At 43.6% G+C, this 10,124-nt stretch overlaps 1 protein-coding gene across 3 annotated transcripts in view; it reads right to left on the bottom strand.

The window, feature by feature from the left end:
- elovl8b (ELOVL fatty acid elongase 8b) overlaps positions 1–8,583 on the bottom strand; it is a 29,185-nt gene extending 20,602 nt beyond the window's left edge. Inside the window, exon 1 of one of the 3 annotated variants that reach the window (XM_023972033.2) lies at positions 8,511–8,583. The gene's annotated coding sequence lies outside the window, so the exon portion shown is untranslated. Of the gene's footprint in view, positions 1–1,578; positions 1,725–8,510 lie in introns of those variants that run through there. The other 2 variants (XM_023972032.2, XM_023972034.2) reach the window with 2 other exon arrangements.
- Positions 8,584–10,124: the final 1,541 nt, after the last annotated feature.

Here is a 10,124-nt window from a genome sequence, read left to right as displayed (position 1 = left end):
GCTACATTTTTATGGAATGGTCTGCCTACGCCATGTGAGAGACGCAGACCTGCGGTCTCATAAATACATTTGATTTGATATATCATTGACTTATAAGTCCAAAAATGGATGTAGCAACATATAGTGTATTCACGACAACAGGGAACCTGGAGAAGAAAAAAACTCTGACTGGGGAAAAATTGCTTTGAACGGTCATCCAACTCAGAAACTTGGGCATCATCCTAGACCTCCAACTGATCTGAGCAAAGATCACTGGGGTGTATTCATGAAGCCAATTCCACAACAAAAACCATTTACTCCAAATTTTTTGTTTACTTTGCCATTTACTTTTGTTTACTTGGTAATGAAAGTTTGAGTTTATATTGGACAAAATCAGGTAGATCATTCCCAGTTTCGTTTGCTTCCGTTTGTTTCTTAAACTGTAAACCGTTCCCGTTGCAATAAGCTATTGAGAGAGGCTGCCGTAGTCAGACCTGGACCTCAAGAGAAGACAGGCTATGTGCACACTGGCCACACAATGAGGTGGAAACTGAGCTGCACTTCCTAACCTCTTGCCAAATGTATGACCATATTAGAGACACATYTTTCCTTCAGATTACTCAGACCCACAAAGAATTCGAAAACAAACCCGATTTTGATAAACTCCCATTTCTATTGGGTGAAATACCACCGTGTGCCATCACAGCAGCAAGCTGTGACCTGTTGCCACAAGAAAAGGGCAACCAGTGAAGAACCAACACCATTGTAAATATAACCCATACTTTTTCCCTTTTGTACTTTAATTATTTGCACAACAGGGTATAAAGCCATAATATGACATATGAAATATCTCTACGCCTTTGACATTTTTGTGAGTGTAATGTTTACTGTAAAAAAATAAGAAATTCATACACATTTGTTTATCTATTTCACTTACTCTGGCAATGTAAACATATGTTTGCCATGCCAATAATGCCCTTTGAATTAAATTAGTAATTAATATATCCCTGATATCACGATTTGTCCCAGTCTGAGCTCGTTTTTTTCTTCTGAGTTCCCAGTTGTCGAGAACGCTAAGGATGCTCGCTTTAAATCACAAATGACGTCACTTTTCCCATAACCAAGTAGAGATATACCACACAACAACCAACGCGTAGGATTCATAGTTTGCGTTCAACATTTACATTTACATTTAAGTCATTTAGCAGACGCTCTTATCCAGAGCGACTTACAAAGTTCAAAAAATATATATCCTGGTTAGTTCATTGAATCACCAAATAATGTGGAGACAATTCATTGAATCACCAAATAATGTGGAGACAATTCATTGAATCACCAAATGTGTCATGTTTTTGCACGTTAGAGAGGCGTAGTATAATCTCAAAGCTTGACACCCATTTAGTGGTATTTAAACTTTCTTTCAGTCCTTGTAAGGACATTACCATAAATATTATTTCACAAGCGCCGTAAATTCATATAAAATGACGGGCAAAGTTCAAATAAACTTACAATATTTGTGTAAATATTTATCTTACGATTTTTCGCCTGAATAAATACAATACATACAGAGCTGTGTTTAAACGAATGAACTGGACTTACCCGATAAAAGCGTGGGACTTCCTTCTGAAAACTGGTGAAAATAGGCCTACGCGAGACGCTCCACAGGCGTTTTGATTGGACACATTATGGCAACAGATACCAGGCAGGTATTTCAAGTTCGAGCATGTGTTCAGTAAGAGATCACCTAACGTAACAAGCGCAGAAAGACAAGCAAGAGAAACCCCGCCCAAACACACTGCCATAATACTTATGTAGGCCTACGTTTAAAAACCGAATCATATTACTTCATATCCACAAACATATCCACAAAATTATATTTTTTGATGTCAAATTGGAGGGATGATGCTAGGCAAAAAATATATAAAATATATATATATTCCAGTTTTACAGTCATTATTCTCAATGCATGTGTACTGTGTATATCTGAGGTAAAACGCATCAAAGCATATTTTATGCAACATATAGGACAACAAACATTTTGCGGGTAGTGATCAGCATTCAACTAAAATAATTACACACTGTTTGCATCCTAAAAAGTATTTTACTTTTAGACCAGTTTGGAACTTGTGGCAGTTCGCCAGACAGCAATATTCATTGTATGTTACTTCGAACCCACAAATGCAGATACTCCAGATACTCYACTAAAGAAGGKCAGTTTAATTGCTTCTTTAATCAGAACAGTTTTCAGCTGTGCTAARATAATTGCAAAATGGTTTTCTAATGTTCAATTAGCCTTTTTAATTGATAAACTTGGATTAGCTAACACAACGTGCCATTGGAACACAGGAGTGATGGTTGCTGACAATAGGCCTCTGTACGCCTATGTAGATATTCCATTATAAATCAGACATTGTCCAGCTACAATTAAATATTTACAACATTAACAATGTCTACACTGTATTTCTGATCAATTTGATGTTTTTTTTATTTTTTATTTCACCTTTATTTAACCAGGTAGGCTAGTTGAGAACAAATTCTCATTTGCAACTGCGACTGGCACAAGATAAAGCATAGCAGTGTGAACAGACAACACCAGAGTTACACATGGAGTAAACAATAAACAAGTCAATAACATGGTAGGAAAAAAAAGAGAATTCTATATAATGGTGCAAAAGGCATGAGGTAGGCAATAATAAATCGAATAATTACAATTAGCAGATTAACACTGGAGTGATAAATCATCAGATGATCATGTGCAAGAAGAGATACTGGTGTTGCAAAAGAGCAGAAAGATAAATAAATAAAAGCAGTAGGGGGTGAGGTAGGTAAATTGGGTGGTAGTTTACAGATGGACTATGTACAGCTGAGCGATCGGTTAGCTGCTCGGATAGCAGATTTTTAAAGTTGTTGAGGGAGATAAAAGTCTCAACTTTCAGAGAATTTTTGCAATTCGTTCCAGTCGCAGGCAGCAGAGAACTGGAAGGAAAGGCGTCAAATGAGGTTTTAGCTTTAGGATGATCAGTGAGATACACCTGCTGGAGCGCGTGCCTGCGGGTGGGTGTAGCCATCGTGACCAGTGAACTGAGATAAGGCGGCACTTTACCTAGCATAGCCTTGTAGATGACCTGAGCCAGTGGGTCTGACGACGAACATGTAGCGAGGGCCAGCCGACTAGGCATACAGGTCGCAGTGGCTGGTCGTATAAGTGGCTTTAGTAACAAAACGAATGGACACTGTGATAAAACTGCATCCAGTTTGCTGAGTAGAGTGTTGGAGCTATTTTTGTAGATGACATCGCCCGAAGTCGAGGATCGAGGTAGTTATATCAGTTTTACTAGGTAAGTTTGGCGGCGTGAGTGACGGGAGGCTTTGTTGCGGAATAGAAAGCCGATTCTTGATTTGATTTTGGGATTGGGAATGTTGATATGGAGTCTGGAGAGGAGAGTTTGAGTCTAGCCAGAACCATAGGTACTTATAGACTGTCACATATTCTAGGTGGAAACGGTCAGGTGGTGTATGGTAGTCGGGGGCGGTGGCGGCATGGCGCGATACGGTTGAAAAAGCATGCATTTGGTTTTTACTAGCCGTTTAAAGAGCAGGTTGGATGGCCAGGAAGGAGTGTTGTATGGCATTGAAGCTCGTTTGGAGGTTAGAGTAGACAGTGGTCCAAGGAAGGGCGGAAGTATATTAGAATGTTGTCGTCTGCGTAGAGTGGGATCAGGGGAAGCCTCGCAGCAAGAGAAACATCATTGGATGTATACATGAAGAAAAAGAGTCGGGCACCGCGAGAATTGAACCCCTGTCGGTCCCCATAGGACTGCCAGAGGGACAGGAACAACATGCTCCGATTTGACACACTGAACTCTTGTCTGGCAAAGATAGTTGGTGAACCAGCAAGGCAGTCATTAGAAAACGAGCTACTGAGCATTGCGATAAAGAATATGGTGATGACAAGAGTCGAAAGCCTTGGCAGAGTCGATGAAGAGGCTGCACAGTTATGTCTTTTATCGAATGGCGTTATGATAATCGTTTGTACCTTGAGCTGGCGGAGGTGACCCGTGTGAACGGCTTCGGAAAGCCGGATTGCCAAGCGGGAGAAGGTCGGTGGGACTTCGGAGATGGTAGTGATCTGTTTGTTGACTTGGTTTCGAAGCGCTTAGATAGGCAGGGCAGGATGGATTAGGTCTGTAACAGTTTTGGTCCAGTGGTGTCCCCGCTTTGAAGAGGGGATGACCGCGGCAGCTTTCCATCCTTTGGGGATCTCAAGAGTGATCGAAGGAGAGTTGAACAGGCTGGTAATAGGGGGTGCGGACAATGGCCGGGGAACAGTTTCAGAAATAGGGCGGTCCAGTGTCAAGCCGCAGACTGATTTGTATGGGTCCAGGTTTTTTCCAGCTCTTTCAGAACATCCTGCTATTCTGGTTGGGATAAAGAGAAGCTGAGGGAGGCTTGGGCGAGTAGCAGCGGGGGGGGCGGGGCTGTTGGCCAAGGTTGGAGTGGCAGGAGGAAGGCATGGCCAGCCATTGAGAAATGCTTGTTGAAGTCTTGATTTTCACGGACTTTATGCGGTGGTGACCGTAGTTACGCTTAGCCTTCAGTGCAGTGGGCAGCTGGGAGAGTCCTCGTTGTTCTCCTGACTTTTACAGTATCCCAGAACTTTTTGAGTTAGAGCTAACAGATGCGATTTCTATTGAAAAAGCTGCCGTTTGCTCTTCGCTGAACTGACTTTGCGAGTGTTTGGGTTCTCCTGACTTCCCTGAACAGTTTGGCATATGCGGGGGCTCTTGCGATGCTATTTGAGTTCGCAACAGATGTTTTTGTGCTGGGCGATGGGCAGTCGGTTCTGGAGTGAACCAAGGGCTATAATGCTGTTTTGGTTCTGCACTTTGTTTGAAACGGAGCATGCTTGTCTAAATGGTGAGGAAGTAACATTTAAAGGGAATGACCAGGAGTCGCTCAACTGACGGGATGAGTGTCAATATCCTTCACAGGGTACCGGGCCAGGTCGATTAGAAAGCCTCTTCGCAGAAGTGTTTTAGGGAGCGTTTTGAACAGGATTAGAGGGTGGTCGTTGAGCACGCGACCCGTGCGGATACAGCATGAGGCAGTGATCGCTGAAGATCTTGATTGAGACAGCAGAGGTGTATTTGGAGGGCAGGTTGGTCAGGATATGTCTATTAGGAGTGCCCATGTTTACGGATTTAGGTTGTACCTGGTGGGGGTTCCTTGATGATTTGTGCTGAGATGAGGCATCAAGCTTGGTTGTAGACTGCGGGTGTTAGCATATCCCAGTTTATGTCACCTAACAGAACAAACTCTTAAGCTAGATGGGAGCGATCAATTCACAGATGGTCCAGGCAACAGGCTGGGACTGAGCGGGGTCGGTAGCAGCGGCACAGTGAGAACTTATTTCTGGAAAGATTAATTTTTAAAATTAGAAGTCCGAACTGTCTTGGCATAGACCTGGAAAGTATGACGAACTTTGGCCAGGCTATCTCTGCAGTAGATTGCAACTCCTCCCCCTGGCCAGTTCTATTCTTGACGGAAAGTGTTATAGTTGGTATGGAAATCTCCAGAATTTTTGGTGGCTTCTAAGCCAGATTCCTCGGACACGGCTACAGGACAATCAGGTATTGCAGAGTGCTAAGCGCGGGAGTAAGGGCAAACTTAGGAGGAGCTTCTGATGTTGACATGCCTGAGGCAAGGCTTTTTCGATCACAGGAAGTAACAAAGAGGGACTGACATGCAGGCCTGGGTTTCCTCACATCACGCCGAGGAACAGAGGAGTAGTAGAATGAGGGTGCGCTTTAAAAAGCTTATCAAGAACTGTCGCCTAGACGTTTGGGACAAAGAAAAAAGGAGCAGAATTTATGGGCGTGGTAGAATAGATTCTGGGCATAATGCAGACAGGGGTATGGAGGGCGCGGGTACAGCGGAGGCAAGCCCAGGCAACTGGTGATGAAATAGAGAGGTTGTATCTCTGACATTGCTGGTCTCAGATGGGTGAGGTTCACCCAGTGTGGAGGCGATGGTACAAAGGGGTATCAGAGGTACGGAAGTGGTGAACTACCAGGGTCCATTTGCAAACCAAAACAATATAATGTGAAAAACTAGCGCCTGAACAACAGTATGAAGCATAATTGATATTTGAGAAGACATACAATAAGCATTAAATGATTGCAGTCGCTTGATTGGAGAGCTAGCTAAAAACAACGTAAATAACAGCAAGCATAACAGGGTGCTAGTCTAAACAGCAACAACAGTAAAGAAAATGCGACGACTAGGCAGAGAGATCGAATTAACTACACACAGATCCTGAGTTAAGCACAGAGCCGACAGATAAAACACAAATAAACAGAATGGAAATACCGTGAATTAATGACAGTCAAGCATGCATCACTTATGTAGCCAAGTGATCATAGTGTCCAGGCGGCAGCCGTAGATGGAGCAGGGAGCCTCCACTAAGCTAGCACGCGGCGGTTAAAGTTAGTAGCCCGGGGGTGGTCTGCTCAGACGGAGGGGTCTCGCTCAGACACTGGTCGTGTCGACAGAGAATCCAGAGAATCCAAGCTGAAGGCGAAAGAGAGTTGTGAATTGTAGAATTGTGTTGCAACTGTGCTAGCTTCGTGGCAGTGGCGCTAACTGCGCTAGCTGCAAGCTAGCTGTGAGGATCAGAAGTAGTGGCTCAGGATTACGAGAATCCGGCGTTGTTGTCGAGAGACAGTCCGATGCTGGTAATTGGGAGTAATATCAGGCTAAATAACAGGGCTGTGTCTTGTGCAGAAGTAAAAGCTTACTAGCAGCGGCAAAAAAATGGCTAAATTAGCCGTAGCTGATTTAGACCAGTTGTGATGGATTGGCAGGCTCTGTGTCGGCAAAAAAAGGTCCAGTCCACATTGGCAAAGGGTATTGTAAGCCCAGAATTCGCTGGTAGACCTCTTTTGGTAGCCGGCGATGGGCCTAGCTCGAGGCTAGCTCAAGGCTAACTAGTGCTTGCTTCGGGACAGATGTGTTAGCCAGTAGTACCACTCGGGTTCAGCTAGCTAGCTGTGATAATACGGTGATAATTGTCCAGAGCTTGCGTCAGGAATCCGTGATGTGGTAGAGAAAAATCACATCCTATATGCTCGGTTTGATATCGCGCTTGCAGATGGAGTATTGGCCCGGTATTGAAGCTGGCTGTGTCCAGAGTTAAGGCGAAGACCGCAAGCAGTGGCTAACTGACTACAAGCTAGTAGCTAGTTATCTTGGCTAGCTTCTGATTGGGGTTACGTTCTAAAGTATAAAAAAAAATAGCAGGTCCGTACCACAGTTGGGTGAGGCGGAATGTATATTCAGTTCCTAAATGGAAAGTGAAATTAAAATTAAAATATATACAAATGTATACGAAAAATACGAATACTATTTACACGGACAGACAGGACAAAGACACATCCGACTGCTACGCCATCTTGGATGTATTTTAATGACAAAAAAAGGCTTTTTCTTTCAAACAAGAACATTTCTAAGTGACCCAAACTTTTGAACGTACATTCTGAATGTAGTGTATAGCAGACAGTATAATAATATTCACTCTAGATAAGGGTGTCCTGCTGATGAATGTGATGTAGTGAAATAACACTCACCTTGGTAGTTTGTCCCTCTTGATCCTCCAGTGTCATACAGCTTCATTAACTGCAGCGGACAGATGACGCGTGACTATTGTTGTTCACTGTCACATTCTTATCACAAACAGTCCACATCAAATCAAATTTATTATATAGCCCTTCGTACATCAGCTGATATCTCAAAGTGCTGTACAGAAACCCAGCCTAAAACACCAACAGCAAGCAATGCAGGTGTAGAAGCACGGTGGCTAGGAAAAAAACTCCCTAGAAAGGCCAAAACCTAGGAAGAAACCTAGAGAGGAACCAGGCTATGAGGGGTGGCCAGTCCTCTTCTGGCTGTGCTGGGTGGAGATTATAACAGAACATGGCCAAGATGTTCAAATGTTCATAAATGACCAGCATGGTCAAATAATAATAATCACAGTAGTTGTAATAGGGTTAGAGGTAGAGAATCCCAGTGGAGAGAGGGGAACTGGCCAGGCAGAAACAGCAAGGGRGGTTCGTTGCTCCAGAGCCTTTCCGTTCACCTTCACACTCCTGGGCCAGACTACACTCAATCATATGACCCACTGAAGAGATGCATGCAAGTACACATACTGGATGCATCCCGGTAGCACTGACGTAATCCAGAGTACAGAAGAAACTATCTTGTCCTCAGTTTCTCTATCCATTCCTGTGCCCATTTTTTCCACCCAAGGAAATGTAACTTTACCTGGTCCAGTTCTTTCACCTGTTCAGTTCATACATCTGTCCAGTTCTTTTACCTGTCCAGTACTTTTAGTTCTTTAACCTGTCCAGTTCTTTACCTGTCCAGTCCTTTTACTTGTACAGTTATTTTACCTGTCCAGTTCTTCCACCTGCCAGCTCTTTCACCTGTCCAGTTATCTTACCTGTCCAGTTATTTCACCTGTTCAGTTCTTTTACCTGTCCAGTTGGTCCACCATTCCAGTTCTTCCACCTGTCAGTTCTTTCACCTGTCCAGTTCTTTTACCCTTTCAGTTCTTTCAGATCAGTGCAGGTGAAAGAAAGTAGAGAAACATGTCACAGGTAGAAAGCTTCATTGGACATATCAGAAAATGTGATAAAATAGCAATTGTCTCTGTTCTGTATTAATCTGTCATAATGAAAATAATACATTTGATTTGAAAACCAATCTTTACAAATCCCAAGGATACTGAATCACAGATCAACTTTCAGAAACTAAAGTTAGCTTAAAGTAGGCCTACATAGGCCTACATAAAACATGATACTGAATGTTAAGGACTAATTAATAGCAGGCCTAAGTTGTTATTTAATGGAGGAGTAATGCACACTTGTTAAAAGATGACTTCTGATTGTACAGTAGCCAACTGGAGCCAACTGGAGACAAATAAAATACAAGTTTAATGAAAGTAAAATGCAACATAAACTGTTGATTAGTAGTTGTAGCTGTACAAGCATTTACAAAATCTTTCACCACATTCGTCACAATTTTCTTCTCTTATTAATCATAATTTTCTGTCCTTTCAGACAGATTTCACAGCTTGTGAGTGTGACTTTGCAGTCGGCAGCATATTGTTGTTGAAGAATTGGGGTGAGCTGTTGTAACTTCTCAGGGATTATGCTCTGTTCTGTGTTGAACTGTGATGTCATGCCTTTCATAGAGTCCAGTTATATCTGCACCCTAACACAAGGCCATTGTGTTCTGGAACTGTTACTTGTATAAATAACTATTGTGATAATGCTGTTCATTGACTACAGCTCAGCGTTCAACACCATAGTGCCCACAAAGCTCATCACTAAGCTAAGGACCCTGGGACTAAACACCTCCCTKTGTAACTGTATCCTGAACTTCCTGACGGGCCGCCCCCAGGTGGTAAGGGTAGGCAACAACACGTCTGCCACGCTGATCCTCAACACAGGGGCCCCTCAGGGATGCATGCTTAGTTCCCTCCTGTACTCCCTGTTCACCCACGACTGGGTAGCCAAACACGACTCCAACACCATCATTAAGTTTGCTGACGACACAACAGTGGTAGGCCTGATTACAGACAATGATGAGATGCCAGTATGGTGCCAAGACAACAACCTCTACCTCAATGTGAGCAAGACAAAGGACCSGATCGTGGACTACAGGAAAAGGCGGGTCGAACAGGCCCCCATTAATATCGACAGGGCTGTAGTGGAGRGGGTTGAGAGCTTCAAGTTCCMTGGTGTRCACATCGTCAACAAACTAACATGGTCCAAGCACACCAAGACAGTCGTGAAGAGGGAACGACAACACCTTTATCCCCCTCAGAGACTGAAAAGATTTGGCATGGGTCCTCAGATCCTCAAAAGGTTCTACAGCTGCACCATCGAGAGCATCCTGACTGGTTGCATCACTGCCTGGTATGGCAACTGCTTGGCCTCCAACCGCAACGCACTACAGAGGGTAGTACATCCCTGGGGGCAAGCTTCCTGCCATCCAGGACCTCTATACCAGGCGGTGTCAGAGGAAGGCCCAAAAATTGTCAAAGACTCCAGCCATCCATCATCGAACTATTCTCTTCTGACCCA

Source organism: Salvelinus sp. IW2-2015, linkage group LG26, assembly GCF_002910315.2.
Source record: "Salvelinus sp. IW2-2015 linkage group LG26, ASM291031v2, whole genome shotgun sequence".
In the NCBI taxonomy this organism is placed as follows: domain Eukaryota; kingdom Metazoa; phylum Chordata; class Actinopteri; order Salmoniformes; family Salmonidae; genus Salvelinus; species Salvelinus sp. IW2-2015.
This window is presented reverse-complemented; position numbering and strand designations above follow the sequence as displayed.